Below are 15237 nucleotides of genomic sequence, written 5' to 3'. Positions count from 1 at the left end.
GGATCTATTTCATTCGAGCGCCACTCGGTATTCGCTTCAGTACTTTGAGTACTAATTTTAGTTAGTTAGTCCTGTTGTTAACGCACATTTTGGTTGCATTTGAAGCTTTTAACCCCTTTCTAAACCCATTTTTGTGGCCTAAAGTTTGGGTCACCATTGACTTCAATGTGGTTCAGGTCTGTGCAGACGTTGGATAAAAATCTGGGTCTTCAAACTTTTTTTTCCGAGTTTGAATAAACCAGTTGAACCTGAATATCGACTGGTCTGCTCATCACTAGTTACATTACAGTAAGAATATCTTATGTTCTATCGCATGTTGAATCTTTAGCTGTACACTGGAATACTTTGTGCTTTTAGCTTATTGGTATTTCTCCTTGTTATCCCCTTTTGGTTTTCTGAGGAGCGCCTTGGCATTCCCCCTTTTCTTCTTTTCCCCCTTGTTTGTTCTTACCGTACTATTGTTACGTAGTAAAGTCTGTTCGGTGTGAGCAGTGTTTGCCTCTTTAATAGTTGTGGAGTTATAAATGTGAGCATTTATTTTTTGAGTTCTGGTGAATAGAAAAATGTAGTAGGCTCTCTAGAAGAGGGTGATGTGATATAAAAAGAATATATACTCAGGTAAATAATATGAATTAATGTAAAGCATTTATTATAGTACTAAAACATATGTGGGATGATTGGTCAGTATCTGGGTGACCAACGGCAATACTAAAATATTCTTATGAATGAAATTGATAACAAATATTTTGTATAAAATTCATAATGGATAAAATACAAACAATAAAAATAAAAAATGAAAAATAAGAAATGAGCCCAGTGGTGTTGGCTGCGCCGGGCCCAGCGCAGACAATCCACACAGTTGCAGTATGTATTATTCTCGAGTCCCTGTGCCGGATATTAGCTCGTATCAATTGTATATGGTTATCGTGATCACGTTTAAAACTCGGCACAATATCCTTTCTTTTGCGTCTTATATAATTCATACGGCTTTGTAATGATTGAGTCTTATTGCTCTCTTATCATTAAGAAGTTAAATAGCTGTAATGGAAATAGCGGACCCCATACAGTCAGGCGGTGCTTATTCAGTACAGGCAATACCTGTTTTAGTAAACAGATATGTTATGGTAAAATAAGTGGTGGTGGAGAATCCACCTCTCACCCTACTGATGGCGGCTCTCACGATCCAATGGGATAATGTCCCGGTAGATAGTATATGGATGTATTCGGCCCGCTTGGAAGTTGTCCAGGCGTAGTCTGGGGTGGCATGATGTGCTGTCCTGTGCCACCCCAGACTACGCCTCGACAACTTCCAAAGATCCCCCTGTATACAAAGACAACCTGATCTATTTAGACGCCCATGGTATCCTGCCCATTCCTTATGGTATAATGTCCGGGTCTTGTCGGGCTCCGTGCTGTTTCTTTACCACAGTGACAATAGTACTAGTCAGATCCTCACAGCTTTCCTTAGACATATCCATCTGTATGCAGAACTGCAGCTGCTCTGATAATAATAAGATCTGGTCACTGATACGCAGCGTCCTAATGGTTGTGTCTCTATCCGGAACCTGAGTAACAAGAGAATAAAACACAAGGAAATGATGAGAAATCAGAGGAGGACGGACACAGGTTACAGATGTATCCACAGTCACAGTAATGGCCGGTGTGTGCAGGGATGTAACTATAGGGGGCGCTGTGGTTACAGTTGTAACAAGACCCTAAGCCTGGTGAGATCTCCTCACCATAGGATGACTAAGCTGATCTGCTGTCTGACACAGAGCAGTGTTTGTTCTCTGATTCCCCCTCTCCTGTTTCCTCTATGAGGAGAGTGCTCTGAGATCGTGGAGTAGAGGACACAAGGAGTAAAAAAAAAAATCGGCACTTTTCGCCGAGTACGCCAGGGGGGCGGAAAGGGGGCGTGTAGTGGGCGGAACGGAACCATCCGTTCCGCCCAAATGTACGCCGAAAACCTACTCCAGTCCTCTGTGGCACATACTGTACTAAACCTAATCACAAGTATATTTAGATTTTATTACATTTTTTTGTACATTTTAGTGTCAATATCAGATCCTCACACCGTCCCTGACACATATCCATCAAGCCGTGTAATAAAACTTAATAAGCGAGCGCTGATCTAACAGATCTGAGGTCACTTACCAGTTGAGCTGTGTAATAAGGCCTTAACAAGAGAATTAAACAAGAGTAAACAACCAAAAACTAGTGGTGATCAGAGGAGGACAGACACGTGGTACAGATGTATCCACAGTGTGTGCTGGTGTCAGGAGTCACTTACAGCAGGGGTGGGGAACCTCCGGCCCGCGGGCCGCATCCGGCCCCTGAGACCTCCCGATGCGGCCCGCGGCCCGCAGCTCCCCTGTGATGCGCGCCGCTCTGGAGGAGGAAGGAGCCGGCATACACAGCATCCTCCTGTGTCTGTGACAGCTGCCGGACACAGGAGGATGCTGTCTATGCCGGCTTCTTCCCCAGCGGAGCGGCGCGTGTCTTCAGTCTCCTGTGGGCCGCGCGCGATGACGTCATTTCATCGCGCGCCGCCTGCAGGAGAAGACCGGCACAGAGAACCTGGGACAGAAGAGGACATGGGCAGCGTGGGAACGGAGGTAAGGTGAGTGGGATGTTTATTTTTTTTATTTGGGGGTTAACTAGGCCACCAGGGACATGCCTGATGGGGGTTAACTAGGCCACCAGGGACATGCCTGATGGGGGTTAACTAGGCCACCAGGGACATGCCTGATGGGGGTTAACTAGGCCACCAGGGACATGCCTGATGGGGGTTAACTAGGCCACCAGGGACATGCCTGATGGGGGTTAACTAGGCCACCAGGGATATGCCTGATGGGGTTAACTAGGCCACCAGGGACATGCCTGATGGGGGTTAACTAGTCCACCAGGGACATGCCTGTTGGGGTTAACTAGGCCACCAGGGACATGCCTGATGGGGGTTTACTAGGCCACCAGGGACATGCCTGATGGGGGTTTACTAGGCCACCAGGGACATGCCTGATGGGGGTTAACTAGGCCACCAGGGACATGCCTGATGGGGATTAACTAGGCCACCAGGGACATGCCTGATGGGGGTTAACTAGGCCACCAGGGACATGCCTGATGGGGGTTAACTAGGCCACCAGGGACATGCCTGATGGGGGTTAACTAGGCCACCTGGGACATGACTGATGGGGGTTAACTAGGCCACCAGGGACATGCCTGATGGGGGTTAACTAGGCCACCTGGGACATGACTGATGGGGGTTAACTAGGCCACCTGGGACATGACTGATGGGGGTTAACTAGGCTACCAGGGACATGACTGATGGGGGTTAACTAGGCCTACCAGAGGCATCACTGATGGGGGTTAACTAGGCCTACCAGAGGCATCACCGGGGGGGTTAACTAGGCTACCAGGGACATGACTTGGGGGTTAACTAGACTACAAGGGGCATCACTGGGGGGGTTAACTACAATAGCAGGGCATCACTGGGGGTTAACTACAATAGCAGGGGAACTAGGGGAACAATACTTTGCCTTGCCCTGGGTGCTGCAAACCCACGCTACTAACTGCCGCACACGGTATGCGGCCCTCGAATGATTTTATTAATGCCCGACCGGCCCTCGACATGGAAAAGGTTCCCCACCCCTGACTTACAGGCTGCTGGTATATTGATCTCCATCCACCCATCTCCAGCCATCTCCATCATGGTGAAGTCCTATCCAGTATGTGTCACCTGTACACTGGGTGAGTCTCTTCTGTATGAACTCCTGTAACAAATAAAGATTATCTTAGACCAAGTGCAGTTCCCTCAGGTTACAGGATGGCCGTCACATAAAGAAGCCTCCAGAGAAACACAGCTGTCCGTCCTATTGTCTATCACACTCTGGACGTCACTTCTCTGCAGATCAGCCTCCGCTCTGCTACTGATCAAACAACAGCTCGGACATGATCCCTGCCCCTCTGTGCTATATTATCAATCCCAAGATGCATCAGTACATCTATATATTTTTTTACTTATGTATTCCTTTTATCCACAGTACATTGTATAATGAATTAAAGACTAACATTAAAAAGGACAACTTGTTTTGCAATCAATAAATCCTCATCATTTATTGCAATAAATAATAAGCAGTTATGCAGAGCTGCCACTGCCTTAGTTCTTTCTATAACCTCCTGTAGTAAATAAGAGCATTTTATTATCTATAAAAACAGGTTGATCTCTTCTAGTCCTATAATATCCTTATACATGGAGACAGAGCCCATACCTGCTGCTCCTTGTCCTTTATGACCAGTAGATCAGATCCCATCATCTTACACTGATCCCGACTCAGCTGCCATGTTCTCTCTGTTACATCTGAGAAGTAATAACACTGATCTCCATGTTGCAGCCAGTTAGGGGGACACAGGTGACATCCTGCAAGATTTCAAGTATTAAGAGTTTTAGTAAAAGTAGGAAACAATTTATGTAAGGAGTAAGGTGTGAATGTTTTACATTTAGGGGACTTTATGTATAATCCCATCCAGCACAACCATAATTATAATTAAAAGGATTGTCCTCAATAGTGATAATTATCTATGCTTCCAAGGCTGTGGGGTACATGTCAGTGATGTATACTTACCAGTCCCAACAGCCCTGGCAGCATAGGTAAATATCCCTTTACAAACAAGAGACAAGCCTTTTAAAGGGAAACTGTCCGTTATAAAAGATGACCCAAACTGCTTAGTAGTTAGCTTAGAAGAGGGTGACAATCTATGGAGTAGATGTATGGTGAATCTGCAGTGTTCTTTTGCATGTATGATACTCTATGACTAACTGCCTGGAGGTAAGTCAGGGAGCTCTGGCAATCAGGGGAAATAATCGTGACCTTGCAGTTATACTGCAGGGGTCCTGAACTGACAGTGACAGGAGCTGAGCTCCTGTCACTAACATTGAGATGGTGCATTGCAGCATTGAAAGGGTTAATGGCAGGTGGCTGCACGATTGCGGCGGCCTGTAATTAACAGCAAGGACCTGGTGTACCGGTACATCATGGGTCCTTAAGGAGTTAAAGGGGAACTCCAGTGATCCCATAGAAAAATAAAATGCATAAAAAACATATAGGTGCACTAACCGATCCCCCGCCAGTTGTTTACCATCCTTCTCGCTTGTCTGTGCTGCTACTAACCCAGAATATACAGTAACTTTTAGGCTATGTTCACACTATGTATGAGTCCGGCCGTAGTTCGTACGCAGTCGTACATGTGCGGCTGAAACTACGGCCGTGGAAAAAATAGACATGCGGCCGGATGCGTACGAACCGCGAACATACACCCGTAGTACAGTTATGCTTCCCTAGCTTGTTTCGAAGCGATCTGAAACAGGTCATTTACTTGGAAATCTTCGCCCAGCCCAAAAAAACACACAGAACCTTTTGGATCTAAAAATCAAGTTCAATTTGGCTGAAATAAGTACTTCATACGGGACCGCATGGAAATCCACGGCCGTGAGTTGGAACAGTTCCGTCTTCAAAAAATGGTCTTGTTCATTTTTCACGGCGCCGTATACGATCCGGTCGTAAGCTCATACGTAGTGTGCATTGTGCGGCCGTATATCGTATACTTTCAAGCGAACGCATCAACCTCAAAACTACGTGCGTATATTCGTGGTTCGCACTATGGCCGGAAATATACGTAGTGTGAACATAGCCTTAGAAACAATAATAGTTTTTACATCATGGCACCTGGACAGGAAACCACATGCCCCCCCCCCCCCCCCATGCGTCTTTTGCCCCAAATGGCTTTAACAGGATTAATTCCCTTTGAAGCCGCTTGGGGTGAAATGCGCGTCTGGGTCAAGGTAGGATTCCGGCATTGGGTTACTTGATCTCTTACTGTTACCTTTTTGTTGTCACAGGATACATTGGTAAATACATTGTACATGGTACATTGTGGGAGCCTTTACTGGCACTGTTACCATGTTTTTTATTACAACAAGTACCTGAGCAGTTATTATAGTTTACATTTGTACCATTTGGTACTAATGTACTTTATTCCTGTGTTTATTTGTATGTGCATCGTAATCTAGACCTGAAGGACCGAAGGACACGTGTTCTAGTTTCCCCGCACTATTATCCATCTGTGCTGTATTGTAGGACGTCGCTCTGTGATGGCTCCATGTACTGCATCCTGTAGCACTAAAGTGTGAAACTTACCTGAAGATCTGTCACCACTGTTCACACAGAGCTGCTTCACTATATTCATCGGATCAGTCTCTGCTTCACATGGACAGGGAACATCTAAAAGAAACACAGACAGTGTCATGAATTAGAAGTTGCAAGTATAGTGCATGTCCTGTTGGCACCCTCTGGTATACAGTGTGTCCAGGCACTCACCATCTCTAGCCCACATTCTCTGTCCCACTTCCCCATTGGCTGATTCCAATTTCTTGCCCTGGGAACTCTCCTGTTGCTTCCACTATTGCCTGCAGTCCCTGACCTGCTGTCTAGGGGTCAGGAGCAAGCACTGGCTGCAATATGAAGCAGACCTGTCAGCAGCTTTTTCCTGACTAAAGTAAAGGCAGTGTGGAACAGGACTTCTTACCCTGAATCAGGAAATAACTCTGTTATCAGTCCATATACAGCATGACATATGTATAAGCTTTAAAAAATGTAACCCCTTCCGGCACCACGACATACAGTTGCAGGCCAATCACCAAGCCCAGCTAATAAACCATTTAAATGCAGCTGTTCAAAACTGCTGTCCAGAACCCCTCACCTGGTGGTCTAGTGTATGGATTGTCCTACCACAATGAGATCACAGAGCGGTGATCCCTACTTCTGGCTGGGCTGGGGGTCAGCGCTGCAATGATGCTGATTCTGGCTCAGCAATCGTTTGCTATGGGCTGTCAGTGATGTATACTTACCAGTCCCAACAGCCCTGGCAGCATAGGTAAATATCCCTTTACAAACAAGAGACAAGCCTTTTAAAGGGAAACTGTCCGTTATAAAAGATGACCCAAACTGCTTAGTAGTTAGCTTAGAAGAGGGTGACAATCTATGGAGTAGATGTATGGTGAATCTGCAGTGTTCTTTTGCATGTATGATACTCTATGACTAACTGCCTGGAGGTAAGTCAGGGAGCTCTGGCAATCAGGGGAAATAATCGTGACCTTGCAGTTATACTGCAGGGGTCCTGAACTGACAGTGACAGGAGCTGAGCTCCTGTCACTAACATTGAGATGGTGCATTGCAGCATTGAAAGGGTTAATGGCAGGTGGCTGCACGATTGCGGCGGCCTGTAATTAACAGCAAGGACCTGGTGTACCGGTACATCATGGGTCCTTAAGGAGTTAAAGGGGAACTCCAGTGATCCCATAGAAAAATAAAATGCATAAAAAACATATAGGTGCACTAACCGATCCCCCGCCAGTTGTTTACCATCCTTCTCGCTTGTCTGTGCTGCTACTAACCCAGAATATACAGTAACTTTTAGGCTATGTTCACACTATGTATGAGTCCGGCCGTAGTTCGTACGCAGTCGTACATGTGCGGCTGAAACTACGGCCGTGGAAAAAATAGACATGCGGCCGGATGCGTACGAACCGCGAACATACACCCGTAGTACAGTTATGCTTCCCTAGCTTGTTTCGAAGCGATCTGAAACAGGTCATTTACTTGGAAATCTTCGCCCAGCCCAAAAAAACACACAGAACCTTTTGGATCTAAAAATCAAGTTCAATTTGGCTGAAATAAGTACTTCATACGGGACCGCATGGAAATCCACGGCCGTGAGTTGGAACAGTTCCGTCTTCAAAAAATGGTCTTGTTCATTTTTCACGGCGCCGTATACGATCCGGTCGTAAGCTCATACGTAGTGTGCATTGTGCGGCCGTATATCGTATACTTTCAAGCGAACGCATCAACCTCAAAACTACGTGCGTATATTCGTGGTTCGCACTATGGCCGGAAATATACGTAGTGTGAACATAGCCTTAGAAACAATAATAGTTTTTACATCATGGCACCTGGACAGGAAACCACATGCCCCCCCCCCCCCCCCCCCCCATGCGTCTTTTGCCCCAAATGGCTTTAACAGGATTAATTCCCTTTGAAGCCGCTTGGGGTGAAATGCGCGTCTGGGTCAAGGTAGGATTCCGGCATTGGGTTACTTGATCTCTTACTGTTACCTTTTTGTTGTCACAGGATACATTGGTAAATACATTGTACATGGTACATTGTGGGAGCCTTTACTGGCACTGTTACCATGTTTTTTATTACAACAAGTACCTGAGCAGTTATTATAGTTTACATTTGTACCATTTGGTACTAATGTACTTTATTCCTGTGTTTATTTGTATGTGCATCGTAATCTAGACCTGAAGGACCGAAGGACACGTGTTCTAGTTTCCCCGCACTATTATCCATCTGTGCTGTATTGTAGGACGTCGCTCTGTGATGGCTCCATGTACTGCATCCTGTAGCACTAAAGTGTGAAACTTACCTGAAGATCTGTCACCACTGTTCACACAGAGCTGCTTCACTATATTCATCGGATCAGTCTCTGCTTCACATGGACAGGGAACATCTAAAAGAAACACAGACAGTGTCATGAATTAGAAGTTGCAAGTATAGTGCATGTCCTGTTGGCACCCTCTGGTATACAGTGTGTCCAGGCACTCACCATCTCTAGCCCACATTCTCTGTCCCACTTCCCCATTGGCTGATTCCAATTTCTTGCCCTGGGAACTCTCCTGTTGCTTCCACTATTGCCTGCAGTCCCTGACCTGCTGTCTAGGGGTCAGGAGCAAGCACTGGCTGCAATATGAAGCAGACCTGTCAGCAGCTTTTTCCTGACTAAAGTAAAGGCAGTGTGGAACAGGACTTCTTACCCTGAATCAGGAGATAACTCTGTTATCAGTCCATATACAGCATGACATATGTATAAGCTTTAAAAAATGTAACCCCTTCCGGCACCACGACATACAGTTGCAGGCCAATCACCAAGCCCAGCTAATAAACCATTTAAATGCAGCTGTTCAAAACTGCTGTCCAGAACCCCTCACCTGGTGGTCTAGTGTATGGATTGTCCTACCACAATGAGATCACAGAGCGGTGATCCCTACTTCTGGCTGGGCTGGGGGTCAGCGCTGCAATGATGCTGATTCTGGCTCAGCAATCGTTTGCTATGGGCTCGATTAGCCCACAGTAATCGAGCACTGATGTCATAGATCAATGTAGTACATATACAGTACAGTATACTGCATTGATCTCTATGATAGATAACTGCAGTAATCATAGAGGTACCCCAGGGGGACTAAAAGTTACTGTAATGGGAGTTTTCATTATTAAGAAAAAATCCCATCACACAATAAGAGTTTAAATGACCCCACGTTTCCCATTTTATAAATAAAATTAAAAGAAAAACATGTTTGGTATCACCACATGTGGAATTACATGAAACAAAATTGCAGATTTGTCCCCTAAGAGGGATATATAGCGGGGGTGGAGCTAGTTTGGGCCAGTTCTAGTACAGTATTAAGAGGGAGAGTATTCAGAGAGGGAGTGTTTCTGCTGCAGTTTATTCCAGGGTCTGGCCTTGAATCCAGGACCCATTGTGGGGACTATATAAGAGACTTTCCAAGCACCTTTACCTCAGTCATGTCCAGTTAGAGTCCTAAAGTGGTGTGCCTGCGGTAACAAGGGACAACAGGAATCCATATGCACACTGAGTGGTTATTGTCTTCTCTTCGTCAAACACTGCAATAGTCTGCAGGAGGTACTTTAAATGTCGGTAGCTGGGTGAGCGCAACTAAAGCAGAAAACTAATGCAGAAAACCACTTTCCTTAGTGGTCCCCCTGATGGCTAGCTGTACCCATTAAGTGGGGCCTACGTCACTTGATCTCTTGTCAGTCGGTGCCCACAGACAGCATTAGGTGTATGTTCATACCCGTGGGAGTAGGTACTTTTTCCTTAAGCCCCTACAGCTATATACCTTAGGCCCCATTCACCCAGAGTCTGCTGTCAGTCCTCTTCCACTAGCTAAAGTCTAAAGTTTATTAGTCAAGTAACATTATTATTATTATTATTATTATTATTATTATTATTATTATTATTATTATTATTATTATTATTATATGCATTTGTTAAAATACTGATACTCTGGGACTTATGAGCTATATACCACTCATTGTGAACTGTATATTCGGAAGTCACTTTACAATCACTGTTTTATTAATCTTATCCCACCGGGAATTGTTGCCATTTCACTGCAATTTATCCAGTGGACCACAAGGGCCCTGTGGGTTATATATATTTATGATGTTATACTGTCAGTTGCATTTTATTTTATTAGTTGTTACATATCATGGGGCCAGTAGTAGCATGATGTCTGGAGGACTGGTTACTTATTCTTTATTCTAGATTGTTTTGGGCATTTGGGTAGTGCATCTACCAATATACCTCGACATCTGCTGCATGAATATTAGTGAGCTGCGCCTATCTTTTGTTTGTTTTTTTATTACGGATAACCCCTTGCATCAGGGCTTTTGAAGCAAACTTTAGAAAAATTAGCTCATCTCTAATAATAATTATCACAGTGAAGAGTCAAAATAATTGTTGGACTCACCTCTGCACACGGCAGAGATGTTCTGACAGAGATCTTCCTGTATTGTAGAACACTCAGCATTAGGAAGGTGGCGATTATAAACTAAAAGAGGAAACATAGAAGCTATTATAGTAATATCAGTAACAATGGCCGGACCCTCACTACCTATAAGAGTCTGTACTCACCAAGTGCTTCAATAATGCGGATGAATACAATATTGGCTCCTAGGAGGACGGTAATAATCACAGCTTTCCAGGAAGGAGTCCAGGACTCTGTTTTACCTGTGAGCAGTATAAGAAATGAGGAGTATACATCCATTATGGAATAAGATAGACCCTTATCTATTAGCCGGTGAGAGGGGCAGCTACAAGGGGCATCTTTTCCCCTGGAGGAGATGGCATAATAGTGGATTACACTAACCACCTGTTAGGTATTATGGGGAATACTCACCTGCCCTGCTCCCCTCCTCTGCAGTCCGGATGATGCCCAGCCCCCCACTGCTCATCACTGCCTGGTGACGTCTTCTTGCTGCAGGTTATTAGAGTAGATAATGTTAGTGAATACAGATAAAATCCACCGCAGAATCCTAAACCTTATAATATAATTGTCGAGTTATTCATGTTCAACAGCAAAAATGATAACAAATCCACAGTATATAATAACTTGCCATGGTGTGGAGGTAGGATTCTCACTGCAGGCTGAACACCGCACTGATGTTTCCCACAATGAGTGGGGAGGTTTCTTAATGTTTCATCCACTTTGCTGAAACTCTGGTAGACTCACTACAGAAAATCTACATTAGTGAACATGCTACTTTAAAGGGAATCTGTCAGCTCCCAGACCCTACCTAAGGTGCTGACAGTGTGCTGTACCTTGCAGTCCCCTAGTGAGCATGGTGCCTTTTGGTAATTTTCCATGCAGTGGATTATGTACAATCTCACATCTCCTACTGTAATGAAGAGGCAAAGAGGAGTTGTTTGTGTCGCACTTTGGCACCTCTCCACCTCTCCACTCCTTCCTCCTCCCTCTTCTTCATGAATAATCAATGCTGCCTGGCCTCCTGCTCGCTCAGCTGTCAGACAGTGTCTCTGATTGCAGATCAGTCCTCTGTAGGCAGTTATTGTCTGATTGTCTGAAAGAAACATTCAGATATAGTTGAATCTCTGATTCCAAATGTGTAGGAGAACTCCCAGCAGTTCATTCTCTGGTTCAAATCCCCTGATCTAAAAGACAGAGAGGTCTTTATTTTTTTCCCCACATCATTGTATCATTTTTAAAGCTATGTTCACACACAGTATTTTTGGTAAGTATTTTGAAACCAAAACCAGGAGTAGATTTAAAACACAGAAAGGCGATGTTCACACACTGTTTGGATGGACACCATTTAATGGCAAATAACAGTCGTTGTTTTTAAAATAATTATTTGCCATCAAATGACGCTGCTTCACTCAATTTCAGAGTGAGAACATAGCTTTTCTTTGTTTTTAATCAACTTCTGGTTTTGGTTTCAAAATACTTAACAAAATACTGAGAAAAAAATATTATGTATGAACATAGCCTTAAGATGACACAATAATGAGGGGAAAATTATTAATAATTAATAAAGACATCTATTTCATTTTTATCAGGGGAGTTTTTTTTACCAGAGGAAAAACTTCTGGCAGGTCTCCAGACAGGTGAGTTACTCCTAGACCACAGAGATTCAACTATACATGAGTGTTTCTTTCAGACATGAGCTGCCTACAGAGGACTGATCTGCAATCAGAGACACTGGCTGACAGCTGAGAGAGCAGGAGGCTGGACAGCATTGATTATTCATGAAGTAGAAGGAGGAGGAAAGAGTGGTGAGGTGTGCCAGAGTGTGGCACACACAACTCCTCTTTGACACTTCACTAGGGGACTGGGAGGTACAGCACACTGTCAGCACCTTAGGTAGGGCCCGGGAGCTGACAGATTCCCTTTAAGCTCACTATTCACTCGAGTATTGGGGAATTTGAATGCACTATTTGACTGAGTACCGCGTGGTGCTCGAGTAAAAATGGTCTTCACTCCGCATGTTTGGTGGCTTTATTCAGCCAATAAATATGTGGGAAATCGTCTGGGAGGTCCTGCTATGGGAGCACCTATGTTGGCTGCTGTCATGGCAGTGATTTGTCGGTTGCATCAGATGACCTTTGTGTATATAGATCCAGGTCTCCTGATGCTAGGCAGCAATACGTCAGTATAAAAAGTTAAAAAGTTATTCCAATATATAGTATGTGCCATATCTGTAGTGTATAGGAGAAATCATGCAAGGAGGTGTTGTAGGAGTAATGCCAGAAGGTGTGGCCCATGACCTGGCAATAATAGTTTGATTGGTTCTGGGCACAGATCTTATGTAGTCCTCCAGCACAGGCTGGTCTACAATTTTGCCCCCTCGCATCCAAAAGTCCTTTTAATACAGCAACCTGAGAGTCTTTAATGCATCCATGCATGCTCCCCCTGCTGTTCCATTTCCATGGCGTTTCTATCACTTTCTGAGGTTTTTAGGTGCACCAGACACCCTCCTCTCTGCCCAATAGGAGGCTTCTGAGAAAATGCTTGAGTCTCCTATTAACTAATGGGGTTTTCTACTTGAGCACTTGAGCGTTGTGTAGCTATGAAGCAAGCTCAGATGCTAAGCTCGCTTTATAGCTGGTAAGGACCAGCTGCTATCAGCAGACAGGCCATCACTGTTAATGACGGGCTGCAGAGATTGCACACACGGATGCGCCCGCATCAGAATTCAGTGACGCTAAAGATCATCTGGCCAGTCTCATACTAAGTGTGAACATAGCCGGGGGCTACGTTCACACTACGTAAGTTTCCGGCCGTAGCGCGTTCCGTGAATAAGCGGCCGGAAACTTACGTAGTTTGCGTACAATGGAAAGTATACGATCTACGGGCGCACAGTTCACACTACTTACGAACTTACGCCCGGATCGTATGCGGTGCCGTAAAAAATGAACCAGACCATTGTTTCAGCTTTTTGTTCCGATCCAAAAGGTTCTGTGGGGTGTCCGGGGCTAGGCGAAGATTTCCAAGTAAAAGACCGCTGTCAGATCGCTACGAAGAGCGCACGGGAAGCGTAAGTACGCTACGGGCGTAAGTTCGCGGTCCGTACATATCCGGCCGCAACTTACGTAAAGTCCCGGCCGGAGTTTCATACGTATATGTCCGGCCGCGAAAAATATGCGGCCGGACATATACGTACTGTGAACCTAGCCTAAGACTGCATTCATGTGTCCCGTAAAATTTGCCGATCTGCGACCACAAACAATTTTAAGGACCATTGAAGTGAATGCAGCCATTCACATGATCCGTGCCACGACTCGCACAGCGACAAAATAGGACATGTCCTGGTGTGGATCCTGTCATCTCTGCAGCCGGGGGGGGGGGAGATCTGTGGTGGTCGGTGGAGGTGGTCTCCGGCTAGGGGATCCGTGCCGCAATTCTCCTCCGGATCGTGGCATGGATCGTGTGAATGAGCCCTAAGACTGTGTTCTCACATACATTTTTATTGCAATACTACATCATTTCATTGCAGTAAATAATAATTAATTGCCATCCAGACGTTCTTCATTATGTTACTGCAATGAAACGTGTGGGAACATACCTTAACTAAGCTTTTGCAATTTTTCACAATTTATCAGTTCTTACCTGGTGTCTCCATGAATTGAGCCGTGTAACATTCAGAGTGCAGCTCCTGGGGTGTCAGTCTCCTCAGTGTACGGCTCCTGGGGTGTCAGTCTCCTCAGTGTACAGCTCCTGGGGTGTCAGTCTCCTCAGTGTACAGCTCCTGGGGTGTCAGTCTCCTCAGTGTACAGCTCCCGGGGTGTCAGTCTCCTCAGTGTACAGCTCCTGGGGTGTCAGTCTCCTCAGTGTACAGCTCCTGGGGTGTCAGTCTCCTCAGTGTACAGCTCCTGGGGTGTCAGTCTCCTCAGTGTACAGCTCCTGGGGTGTCAGTCTCCTCAGTGTACAGCTCCTGGGGTGTCAGTCTCCTCAGTGTACGGCTCCTGGGGTGTCAGTCTCCTCAGTGTACAGCTCCTGGGGTGTCAGTCTCCTCAGTGTACATCTCCTGGGGTGTGCAGGTCACAATGCTGCTCATCCGGTCTATGGTGTCAGAACATGATATTACAAGTCAGGAAATGAGAGCAGTGGTCAGTAACCACATTCTGCCTTTACACGCCGATTATAATGATTTATATGGCTTTAAAAGAGTAATCACTAGATTGTCCAAAGAAAAAGCCCTGTGACTTACACTGACTTCTCGTTTACTAATATACAGTCACTTTCAATCTGTGAGGGGAAATCTTAAAGGAGTTGGAAACTTTATATTAAAATTGTTCAGTGTTCAGTATTAGTAAGTTTATTCACTGTATATACTGACAGCAGCTCCCTGTGCTCCTCTATATCGGTCCCTGTGACCGACATGGAGGAGCATCACTGAGCCTGTATATGTCTATGGAGGACACTGGGGGTGGGGCATGGTCACATGCTCCTCCACGTCAGCCATCTTATAGACAGACTCACCACAAAGCAGGACAGCACAGCCTGGATGAGGGGAGTGTGATTTTAGCTCTATGAGGTACACAGGGAGCTGCTGTCAGTATATATAGTGAATAAACTTACTA

The 15237-nt window shown here is 45.3% G+C and overlaps 1 protein-coding gene and 1 long non-coding RNA gene across 2 annotated transcripts in view; one reads left to right on the top strand and one right to left on the bottom strand.

Moving 5' to 3' along the window:
- The window catches only part of LOC138798427 (C-type lectin domain family 7 member A-like), a 468314-nt gene that overhangs the window by 176579 nt on the left and 276498 nt on the right, over nt 1–15237 (top strand). The gene's annotated exons all lie outside the window — the stretch shown is intronic.
- LOC138798426 (uncharacterized) lies at nt 3662–6280 on the bottom strand. The gene is made up of 3 exons (XR_011364074.1): nt 6195–6280; nt 4269–4417; nt 3662–3770 (listed from the first exon to the last, which is right to left on the bottom strand). It is a non-coding gene; the product is annotated as an uncharacterized lncRNA (long non-coding RNA).

The sequence above is a fragment of the Dendropsophus ebraccatus genome, chromosome 8 (assembly GCF_027789765.1).
Source record: "Dendropsophus ebraccatus isolate aDenEbr1 chromosome 8, aDenEbr1.pat, whole genome shotgun sequence".
NCBI classification, from domain to species: domain Eukaryota; kingdom Metazoa; phylum Chordata; class Amphibia; order Anura; family Hylidae; genus Dendropsophus; species Dendropsophus ebraccatus.
Note: the sequence above shows the minus strand (reverse complement) of the source record. Positions and strands in the feature narration are given on the sequence as shown.